At 40.2% G+C, this 12,476-nt stretch overlaps 1 protein-coding gene across 2 annotated transcripts in view; it reads left to right on the plus strand.

The window, feature by feature from the left end:
- Window positions 1-5,697: 5,697 nt before the first annotated feature.
- zgc:113425 (uncharacterized protein LOC541425 homolog) overlaps window positions 5,698-12,476 on the plus strand; it is a 26,157-nt gene continuing 19,378 nt past the window's right edge. Inside the window, exon 1 of one of the 2 annotated variants that reach the window (XM_048621259.1) lies at window positions 5,698-5,984. The gene's annotated coding sequence lies outside the window, so the exon portion shown is untranslated. The remainder of the gene's footprint in view (window positions 5,985-12,476) is intronic. The other variant, XM_020519593.2, reaches the window with a different exon arrangement.

The following is a 12,476-nucleotide window of genomic DNA, read 5'->3' on the forward strand; positions in this document are numbered from 1 at the left end:
ACAAGTCTGGAAATTGGACATACCACCCACTTTCCATAGTTGTGGGAGCAGGAATAGTTGTAGGTTGGAACTTGCACAGGTGGTTGATGGAGGCAGCTGACCATCAAAACTATCAGCAATAGTGGCTGACTTCATAACTATCAATTATCAACGGGTGTTCACTGTTTCAGTTTAGTGTGATAGGTACAGGTGATTATGGACTCTGACGTATTATGAATTCCATTGCTTGTTGTGGATGAGATTGAAATAATAGAGGGCTTTTAGATGAAAGGAATATAAATGCAGTTTGAGATTTTTCTAACTAATATCTGCAATAGATGTTTATAACATTGCTAAGAATAATAATGTTCTAACTTATATGATTACTGAGGTCTTCCTGTTGGTGGATAAGCTGTGTAAGGGCAAATAATGGTGAGTGTGTATGAGTTGGTACAGGGTCTATAAAGGACTATTGAGGTGGGCATACATCTTGGAATAGAAGCTATAAGGAATAGAGGTATGAAGGACTATGGGGTTGGATGTGAGGGAGCGAGAGGGCTGTTTCACATTTTATTCATTAATTCAAAAGTTTAAACACAGTACTTGATCCCCAAGCCAGGCCCTTCTGCTCAACCAGCCCACCTCTGCAATTGGTATCCTCTTTTTCCGGTCACTCGCACCCTCTCTTCTAACCAAGCCTGGTGTAAACCCTAAGCCCCAGCTGAAAATTATATATTCAGCCAGATGTTTTAAAGGTCAGGTTCACAGAGCTGGTTATCCTACTATCTTTGCACCTGAATCAGGAATGAACATTCTGGCCACAGCATTCCAGTGTATGCAATGTGGTGAGCATTCCATCACCAGGAAAGATAGATTAATTTTCAATCTGAAATCAATGCTGAGGAAATTTAGATATTTCAAGTGAAATAGATGGCAGTAATGACGGTGTCCTGATTCATCTAAAAGTGCACTTAGTTGTGTTTGGCACTTGCTCAATATACATAAAATCACAGAATCCCTACAGTGTGGAAGCAAGCTACTTGGCCCCTTGAGGCCTTACTGAACACCTGAAGAGCATCTCAACCAGACCCCATTACCATTTCCCCACCTAGCCTGCACATTCCTGGATACTATGAGCAATTTAGCATGGCCAATCCAGCTAACCTGCACTTAGAGTCATAGATATGCAGTACAGAAACAGAGCCTTCAGCCCAACTTGTCCCATTTACCAGCATTCGGCCCACATCCATCTAAGCCCTGCCTACTCATATGCCCCTCCAGATGTATTAAATATTGTATTTGTACCAGCCTCCTCCTCTTCCTCTGGCAGCTCATTCCATACTTGCACCACCCTCTGCGTGAAAAAGTTTCCCCTTGGGTCCCTTTTTAAATCTTTTCCCCTCACCCTCTAGACTGGACTCCCCCACCCCACATACGCTGGGGGAAAGACCTTGTCCATTTCCCCTAACCCTGCTCCTCATGATTTTATAAATCTCTATAAGGTCACCGCTTGCCCCTCCGACGCTCCAGGGAAAATAGGTCCAGTCTATTCAGCCTGTCCCTATAGCCAACCCTCCAACCCTGGCAACATCCTTGTACTCTTTTCTGAACCCTCAAGTTTCACAACGTCCTTGGGAGACCAAAATTGCACGCAGTATTCCAATGGTGGCCTAACTAATGTCCCGTACAGCCGCAACATGACCTCCCAACTCCAATGCTCAATGCACTGACCAATAAAGGCAAGCGTACTAAACACTGCCTTCACTATTCTACCTACCTGTGACTCTACTTTCAAGGAACTATGAACCTGCAGTCCAAGTTCATCAACACTCCCCAGGATCTTAACGTTAAGTGTATAAGTCCTGCCCTGATTTGTCTTTCCAAAGTGCAGCACCTCACATTTATCTAAAGTGAACTCTATCTGCCACTCCTCAGCCCATTGGCCCATCTGATCAAGACCCTATTGTACTCTGGGGTAACCTTCTTCGCTGTCCACTACACCTCCAATTTTGGTGTAATCTGCAAACTTACTAACCATACCTCCTATGTTCACATTGAAATTGTTTATATAAATGACGAAAAGTAGTGGACCCAGCAATGACCCTTGCGGCAAACTGCTGGTCACGGGCCTCCAGTCTGAAAAGCAACCCTCCACCACCAGCCTCTTGTCTTCTACCTTCGAGCCAGTTCTGTATCCAGATGGCTAGTTCTCCCTCTTTGGACTGTGGGAGGCAACCAGAGCACCCGGAGGAAACCCATGCGGACACGGGGAGAATGTGAAAACACAGTCACCCATGGCTAGGATTGAACCTGGCTCCTTGGTGCTGTGAGGCAGCAGGGTTAATCACTGAGCCATTGTGATACCCTACCTAAGTAAATACAAGTACAAAGTGAATGTGAAACAGAAAATCCAATGTAATAGCAGCATAATTGAGAAATAGACTTTATCATTCCATCAATTCTTTATTACTGAACAAGCAAAAAATTACGTATCCTCCAAACTGTTTTTTTTCCGATATACTGTATGACTCACTGAAATAACGTCTTCACTAATTTCCAAAGGGAAGTAAATAACCAGTGATAAAGTTTTGTGGAATATCTGTATGCCAGCTATTGTAATTTGATGAATCACTAACATCAATCTACATGATTGAAAATTATATGGTTAGAATAAATGTTCTTACTCATATTTGTCTTCATATATTAGAAAAAGTAGTTCTTTAAATCTCAGTCATGCCAATCTTTTCTGGAATTCCTTCCATCAGGTTTTCACCTTTTGAGACCTGTTTTGCAATTGTGACAAAATTACATCCTTTGGAAATGTGACAAAGGTGATACATCTTTAGCCTTCGTGACATGTCTGTAGACTTTGTTTGACCACACCATCCTCTTTCGATGTCTTTCCACTATTGTCCAGCTGGGTGGGACTACACCCTCATGGTTACTTTCTGGTTTATTCAGTCACAGCTGGAGGATCACCTTCAGAGGGTTCTTTTCCAATACCTGAACTGTTGCCTCTGGAATCCCCCCAAGGATCTATGCTTGGCTTCCCTCCTATTTCCCAATTATAGTTATTTTAATCAACCTGTTTAGACATGTTATGAAACTCGTTTGGGACAGTTAGGACTTGAACCCAAGGTAGACAAACAGGAGCTGGAAGAACACAGCAGCTGGAAGAACACAGCAGGCTAGGCAGCATCTGAAGGAAAGGAGCAGTCAATGTTTTGGGTATTACCCTTCAGGACTGGATGTGGGGTAGAGGGAGCTGCAGATAAAGTTGGGGGGTGGGAAATGTTGGTGATAGGTGGACACTGGTGTAGGTACGACCCGGTTGGTTGAGACACTATGGTAGATGAACCCAGACCACCTGGCCCAAAAATGGCAACACTGTCACTGTGCCTGAAGATTGTTATTTCCCATTTATAGTCTGGGCCTCTGATGTTGTTGAAAACAGTTATTTCTACAGCTATGCTGGCAACATTGTTTCTTAATTTTCTTGCTGTCTGGCACTTAAGAAATTTCCTCCAACAAAATATTGGCAATTTCAAAGCCATTTACTTTAGTTACCAGTTCTTTTAGCAGTGGCTTAATTAGTCTTTCAGGAAACTCTTTTAGATTGAACCTGTTTTGTACCTTGGGATCACATTTGACTCCATTATCAGCTTCTGACCACATATCCATACCATCGCTGAACTTGCCCATTGCCACATCTTAAGCATGGCTTTACCTCATCTCAGCTCATCTGCAGCTGAATCCTTATCATACGTTTTGTGATATCAAAATCATTGATTCCTGGCCTCCTGCACTGTAACCTCTGTAGACTCTTCCAAAACTTTGTTCATATTATAAATCTCACAGAACCATTCACTCATCGTTGCTACCTTCCTGACTTATTCTCTCTATTTTAAAATTCTCTTCCTCCTCTTCTAAATGTTGCATGGCATTGCTCCTTCATACCTCTGTGATCTTCCAAATGGTGGCACCCTGAATGTCCCCAGTTTTAATTGTTTCCATCATTGACAGCTATGCTATGGGTTAACTAGTTCTTAAACACAAGAACTGGCTTGCTAAATCTCTTTACCTTTCTTTCACCGTTTAAGATACTCTACTACGTACTTAAATGTCTCACTTGGGGCACATTGGATTTTTGTACTATGCCGAAATGTCATATAAAATCAAGTTGGTGTTGGTTAAGACTTACATTTATTTTGATAGCAACACTTGTGTTAACATGAATTCCTGAAGAAGATTATTGACAACTACTATAAAAGAGATGATTCAAAGAAGCTTAAATGTTGAACTGAATAAAAACCTGCAAAGGTATGGCCTTTATATTTCTTCTTTGGAATAAAAATAAAATTTAAAAGCTAAATTGCTAAAACTGCCAAATTAAGTTTTGACTCACCATGATAATGAAACAGTCTTCTGCAATAAACAATTTACTATTATGATTTTTTGCTTTTAATCAAGGAAATAATGTTGCTGTCATCTAGTAGTCATGAAATGAGCATCTTTTTGATGGAAGTGTGATACTCAACAGCAACTTTATATTTATATGTCACATGTATACCAAGGCATTTCATAGGAGTGTTATAAAGCCACTTAGTAACATCAGGGCAGATAGTCAAACATTTGCTCATGGGTTAGTTTTGAGGAGCATCTCAAGGTTAGTAAGATAGTTTAAGAATGTGGAGAGGTTTAGGGTTGAAGCAGCTGAAAGCATAACCACTAATTGTGACTGCCTTAACATCTAAAACCTCAGGTTGAAACTAGAGGAGTGCATATATAAATCAGAGGATATAGGCTGAGGGTAATACAAATAGGGAAAGGCAGAAGCATGAGGAATTTGAAAATAACAATAGGTAATTTAAAATTAAGGTATTCCTTGGCCTGGACCAAGTGCACCTGGGTGGTTGAGTGAGGCTGAGAAGGAACTCATTGTCTTAAGGTCATTGGAAACGTAACATTAGATGAAATCAAATTTATAACTGGTAGATTGTAATTTAAAAGTCTAGAGGAAACAAATGTATATTTGAGTGTTTTAGTGGAAGAGATTTGGGTGGTCATCCTTCTACTTGAATAGAAGAAATTTTGCTTTATGTAGTGCTGGGCCAACCCCAGATTCTGATAGTCTTTGATGCCCAAAACTTAAGATTTAAAACAGCCTTAAAATCTTAATGGCTGTGAGATGGACGGGCAAAAATTTGAGGCTGTGCTTCACAAGTACAGTTTTCAACATTGGCAGAAAAATGGAGGGCCTCATTATCCTTCCAGTGAATATATCCAGTAAATGGGCTCTGGATGAGGAAGAGGGGAGGCCTACACGGAAGGAAGGTGACTCCACCCAGGAATGGTATTTCATACAAAAAAAAGGGAAAATAATTCATTAACTTTTAAAGAAAATACAAAACTGTTACAATTACTTCTGCAAGCGTTAGTTTGGAAGACTCAGCCTTGCATAAACGGTGTGATTCTAGACAAATTAGTTCAGTGCAAATCTTACTGTATAAACCAGAGGCACAGATAACTGGGACAAAGAGACGAGTACACTTATTTTCAAGATTCAGAGTGAACTGCTGCATCAAACGCTTGTCTCCTCCGCGGAAAATAAAAGAGAAATGTAACAAACAAATCCGAGAAATTAAAAAGTGAGAACAGTACAAAGGTCACACGGTTGCTTTTGTAGCTGTGCCCAGGAGTGGGTTGGACGGGGTTAACGAGTGAGGTGTTCCTGCTGAGCTGGTTACACCTGTGAACACAGCAGGACCTGAATCATGGAGTCCGCAGAGCTTACTTGCCGAGGGAGACATTCACAGGCACCGTAAAGGAGGACGGGGGAAGGGAAGTTTCTTGGGCTTTCCTCCAAGTGGAACAGCGACAACAACAAAAAAAATCCTTGATGAAATTTCGAAGGAAGTAAATATTGTTTCAAGTCTGGTAACTAAGCCGATCGAGCATTCGCTGTGTGGTACTTGCGTTTGTTTTTTGGACACATGGTGGTGAAGGTAATGGTTTCCGCCCAGTGTGGTGGTGGGTTGGAAATCGGATCTCGATATTTGAAAGAGAATTTCTTTTGTTCCTGCTATGTGTGTGTGCGCGCCCTTTGGGAGAAGGAAATGCGCGCCTTCCCGGGTGAAAATTCCACAATTGCCGCCAGCTGGAAACTGGTTAAACAAGGTGGGGGGTACACTGGACATTTATACAACGTGGAAACTGAGCCTTCGCTCCAACAGTCCACAATCCCAAACTAAACTAGTCCCACCTGCCTGCTGATATTACTCCAAACCTTTCCCATTCATGAACTTTTCCAAATGTCTTTTAAACGTTGTAACTGTACCTGCATCCATCACTTCCTCTGGCAGTTCATTCCACGCAATAAACATCTTTTTGTATTTAAAAGAAAAGCTCCCCCTCACATCCTTCTCATCTCACCTTTTAAAAAAATATATCCCCTAGTTTTGAACCACCCCCTAAGGGAAAAGAACTTTGCTCTTCACCTTATCTATACGTCTCATGATTTTATAAATCTCTAAGGTCACCTCTCAACCAGTGGAAAAAGTCCCAGCTTATCCAGCTTATTTGTATAACTCAAACCGTCCGTTCCTGGCAACGTCCTGGTAAATATTTTCTGAACCCTTTCCAGTTTAATAATATCCCTCCTATAACAGGGCAACCAGAACTACACACACAACTGCAGAAGAATTCTCACCAGCATCCTAAATAAGCACAACATGACGTCCCAGCTCCTATACTCAAAAGTGTGAGCATTGAAGACAAGTGTACCAAATGTTTTCTTAACCACCCTGTCTATCTGTGACACAAATTTCAAAGAATTATGTACCTGAAACCCTGTTCTGTCTGTTCTACAATACTACCCAAGGCTTTGCGTTAATTGTATAAGTCCTGCCCTTTGTGTTACCAAAATGCAGTATCTCGCAGTTAGAGTCATAGTCATACAGCCTGGAAACAGTCCCTTCGATCTAACTCGGCTGTTCCAGCCAGATATCCTAAATGAATCTAGGCCTGTTTGTCAGCATTTGGCCCATATCCCTTTAAATCCTTCCTATTCATGTTATCCAAATTAAACTCCACCTACCAGTCCTCAGCCTATTGATGCAATTGATCCAGATCTCTTTGTAATCTTATAGGAATAAGTGGTTTGTTAAATTTGTTACTTGTGTGGAAAACTGAGGGGGAGCTTGTTCATGAGGCTGCTGAATGCAATTTGGTGTCTGACTGGAGGAGAATGAATAACTGAGTTATAAACCCCTTTCCCCCCCCCCCCCCCCAACCTTTCATTTACATTTAGGAATCTAATAGGACCTGGGTGGATCTAATAATATTGATCTTTCTTGGGGCAATCAGTAGTAAATAGGCAAATGATGCATATTTATAGTATACACGTTTGAAGTTTTGTAGCTTACCAAATAGTTTAGAAATTCAAAATGCGATGTAACTCCGCAATTCATGTGTTTGTTTACCTTCATCTTTTTAGCAACAGATCAAATATTTTAAAATTACAAAACATTAAGGATTTACATATCAATCTTTTTCATCCTATGGCAATATTTGAGAATGACTTGTCCAGAATTCCCACCCTTAACCAATACAAACGGGGGGAGAAAATGCCAACTTTTATGTTCGCTAGTGGGACGTGGGAGATGTTGGCTTTAGGTTACATAAGCCAGTACACCCTCAAAGTACTTTAGCTTGAGAAGTACTTTGAGGTGCCTAGATAATAAAGCTCTTTTTTAATCCAAACCAATGACGTTGTTTAAATTGTATGTTAACATTGTTGAAAATTTAGGTTCTCAGTGTCTCAAAAGTCTAATTGTGAATCAGTACAATGGGTTAATTTGGAAATGCTGTATCTTTACACCAGAATGGCCTATGCATGCAGCCTGTTTGTAAAACTTTTTTTAATATTATCTCGTGTGTTTTACTGCACCATGCACAGAGCATGAGAATATAGCATGCAAGTAAATGTCTTGACATAACATCTCATCTGTCTCCTAACAATGCTGCTAATGCCAATAGAGACAATGAGCTCAAATCTAAAGCGAGGCTTAAACATACAACCTGGGGAGGTTTGGAAGGGGAGGAAAAATGGAAGTTGGACAGTGAACAAGAAGAAACTTTTAAAGTGTTCAAAAAGGTTACATAGTTTTTACTGTTCTGCTCAGCACATTTATCTAAAAATCTTTAAACGTTCAGGAAGAAATAACCAAAAGAACTGCGGATGCTGGAAACCAGAAACAAAAACAGAAAGTGCTGGCAAAACTCAGCAGGTCTGGCAGCATTTGTGGAGAGAAATCAGAGTTAACATTTTAGTTAACACATCCTGTGACCCTTTTTCAAAACACTTCAGTTCTGAAGAAAGATCACTGAATCTCAGACATTAACCCCAAACATTAACTCAGCTTTCTCTTCACTGATGCAGCCAGACCTCCTGAGTTTTGCTAGCGATTTCTCTTTCCCTTTGTGTTTAAAGGTTGAGGAGTCGGTCTTTCAGGAAGTTTCTGCAGCACTAACATGTCTGAAAATATATTAAGTCATTGATTTATAAGGATGTCTTTCCTTCCTAAGTTCAATTACAGTTCTTACAAATAATATTGTTCATTACAATTGAAATTAGAATATGGAAATGGGAGCAGGAGTAAGCTGTATAGCTTCTCAGAACTGCTTTGCCATGTGACTTGGCCTTGGTCTCAATTCCACTTTCCGGACTCCTCATTAGTTCAGAACTCTCTGGTTCAGACTTGAAATTATTCACTGACTTGTCGAGGGAGACGTTCAGAGTCACCGTAAAGAAGAATGGGGGAAGGGAAGCTTCTTGGGCTTTCTCCAAGTGGGACAGCGACTTTTATTTGGGAAGAAGGAACAACAAAAAAAAACTTGATGAAATTTCGAAGAATGTAAATATTGTTTCAAGTCTGGTAACTAAGCCGATCGAACATTCGCTGTGTGGTACTTGCGTTTGTTTTTTGGACAACGTCTCAGCCTCCACACTTCCCTGAGGAAGAGAATTCCAAAGATTTGCAACCGTCTAAGATTAAAAATTCCATGTGTGTTCTAACCTAAATAGATTATTCCTTATTTTAAAACTAGCCCTTTCTGTGTTCTTCAATAAGGCGAGATATCCTCTGAGCATCTTCCCTATCAAGTCTCTTCAGAACCTGATATGTTTCAAGAAGGTCACATCTCACTCTCAAAACTCCCAAGAGATTAAGTCCAACATGCCCAGTCATTCCTCATAAGACATGACCTTTGTCCCAGGAATCAACCTTGTGGACCTTCTATGAACTACCTCTAAAACAAGTGTGTAAATAAGAATACTAACGTTATATGCAATGATCTCCCCAATGTCCTGTACAATTGTAGTGAGACTTTCCTACTTTTATACTCCAGCCCTGTTGCAATAAAGGGCAACATTCCATATGCTTTTGTTGTGCAATTTGCACTTCATGTCAGAAGATTCCACTGTACTGCAGCATTTGGTAGACTCTATTCAAATAGTATTTTGATTTGCCTTGCAGCATCTGCCAAATTTTTGCCCACCATTTAAACTATCTATATCCATTTGCACCCTGTGATCTCCGCAGAACATACTTTCCCGTATTTTATGTCAGCAAATTTGGCTACAGTGTACTTACTTCCTGCATCTAAGTATATATTGCTAATAGTTGAGACCACGGCACAGATACCTGTTACACCCCACTAATTAGTGTTTGCCAACCTGCAAATGACCCATTTATCCTGATTGTTATCTCTGTTAGTTAGCCAATTATGTATCCATATTGTTTTTGTTATATTATCCTTAACGCTATATAATTTCTTGAGAACAAATAATAATATAGGACGAGCAGCAGGAGGTCTCAACTCCAGATTCCTGTCTGCCCTCTGTAACCCTCATCTATCAAAAATCTACCTAACTTGACCACTTTGTGTAGTAACCTAATTTGTGGTACCTTATCGATTTACCTTTTGGCAGTATTGAACAGAATTCTGTAATTGTGACTGTTATTGAAGATATCATTTCACAATTCCTTGAGTTAAAAATTGGTAGTTTTGCTTAGGTGATCCCTTGGCAACCCAAATGTGCAGAATTCCTATGAAATGCAGCAGTGATGACCTGCATGGGATGTTAATTTTTTTGTTGTATTATTTTTCGTTCACTGAGATAAATAAACATTATATTGCATTTGCAGCTCCTCTGTTCAAGACAAGAGGGAGAGAGAACACACAAGATAGCAGGCTAGTTAGCCTAACGTCCATCACTGAGAAGATACTGGGATCCATTATTAAAATAGTAGAAAAGACACTTAGAAACTGAATGTAAAGAGGCAGAAGCAATATAGTCTCGTGAAAGGAAAATCATGTTTGACAAATTAGTTATTTGGGGGAGTAATAATTGGGGTGGACAAGGGGGCATCTGTAATGTACCTGGATTTCTCAAAGTTGTATATTGAGATGCCACATGAATGATTATTGGACAAAATAAGAACTTCTGGTGTTAGGGGTGATATTAACAGATTAACCAGAAAGAGAGTCAGAAGACATGGTGCATTTTCAGGCTGACAAGCTGCCAGCCTTAACTGTTTACAATCTGTGATAATGACTAGGATGGAGGGACTGACTATATCATCAGCAAATGTGGCTACAGTACAAGGGCAGGCAGAAAAGCAAGTTATGGGGGGATATAAAAATTCTACGAAGGAATAAAGTTAGATGGTAAGTGGGTACTGTAACCTCCTGCCCTTTTTATATTTTCACCAGATAGTATGTCAGATATCCACAATGGAAAAGTCATCCTTATACCAAACATTGATCCATCCCTTGCTTCTTGCTTCAAATTATTTATTCTCAGAATTCACTGGCCTTCCTTAAGTCTCTTCTCTGAATGAAATCTCTCGTCATGTTTACAGTCACCCCTCAACTTTGTAATGGCCCATGACTTCTTTATTCCAAGGTTCTCTATTATTGACAAAATGATCTTTGACCATTTCCTTGTATGCCTCACTGCCTCCTGCCCATTAAACTCCACTTCCATCATTCCTTGGCCCGGGTGAAAATAAAATCTATAATTCTTACTCGTCCCTAAGTTTGCTATATGATCTTATGCAGATGTAAGTATAATTATCTTTCACCTCCGCTTCTGTCGTTGTCGCGGGCAAAACCTTTAGGGCAGGCAGTGGCATAGTGGTAATATCACTGGATCAATAATTTAGAACGCCAGACTAATGCTCTAAGGACATGGATTTCAATCCTGCAATGGCAGGTGGTGAAACAAATCTGGAATTTAACAAAAAGCTAGTTTAATGGTAACCATGTAACCACTGGTGATTGTTGTAAAAACCCATTTTGTTCACCGATGTCCTTTACAGAAAGAAATCTGCCATCCTTAACTGATCTGATCTACATGTAACCCCACACCCAAAGCCATCTTATTGAATCTTAAATTGCCTCTGGACAATCAAGGATAGGCAGTAAGTGCTGACCTAGCTAGTAACCCCCACGTCCCATAGGTGAATAAAAAGAATCTCTCATCCCAATGTGTGAAGACTAGCATTGTCTAGGGGATTAATGACGGGAGCATAGATTTCAAATTTTGTGCTGTTCTAGTTTATCTGTCATTGTCACATCAAAATGCTATCTGGCTTCTTGGTTCCCTGTCAAACTCTTTCCCAGAATGTGCAAGACCTTTCTTTTCACTAAGCAGTTCCATAAGCTGTTTCCTCCAGTCCATAGCTGAAGCACGAGCAAGGATGTTATTGATTTCTTTGATGTCGAAGACAAAACTTGAACATTGAAATCTCCTGGCTGCCCTTTCTCCTTGCTCAGCACACTAAGCCACGAACCTGCTCTTCCATCATGACCACTACAAGCTTATTATATACATGAAGACCATCTAATGGTGTCTCAACCTATTCTGACCACACTACTAATAACTAACGTGCCTTTCGAGCTCAAATCCAGCTGACATTATAAATTATTCCCTTGCTGCTAGATCTGGCCCCATGCTGTCAAAATGTCCATCATCATTCCAGTCCTTAAAAAGCTCGCACTCCATCACTCTGCAACTGACACAGCACTGTATTAAACCTAACCAATATCAGAAAAATATATTCTAATTGTGATTTATTACTCTGCCTTGAACACTGTACAGCCGCTGATAGGTTCACCATGCTGTCCTCCTCCATTGTCCAGGATGGGTAAGGTTAAGATATAAGATGGTGCCTTCAACAGCTCGTTAAATCATAATCTAGTGCCAATCTTCTGCTTTTTCCCCATACCCTTGCATATTATTTTATTCAAATAATTCCTTCATCCCAAATCATTTATTTAGGAAATATTTAGCTGGGGCTCAAGCACTAATCTTTGCAATACCCCACTAATCAATATCTGCCACTTGGAAAAGAACCCATTTATTCTCACAGATAGTAGGAACTGCAGATGCTGGAGAATCTGAGATAACAAGGTGTAGAGCTAGATGAACA

The sequence above is a fragment of the Rhincodon typus genome, chromosome 1 (genome assembly GCF_021869965.1).
Source record: "Rhincodon typus isolate 14 chromosome 1, sRhiTyp1.1, whole genome shotgun sequence".
NCBI classification, from domain to species: domain Eukaryota; kingdom Metazoa; phylum Chordata; class Chondrichthyes; order Orectolobiformes; family Rhincodontidae; genus Rhincodon; species Rhincodon typus.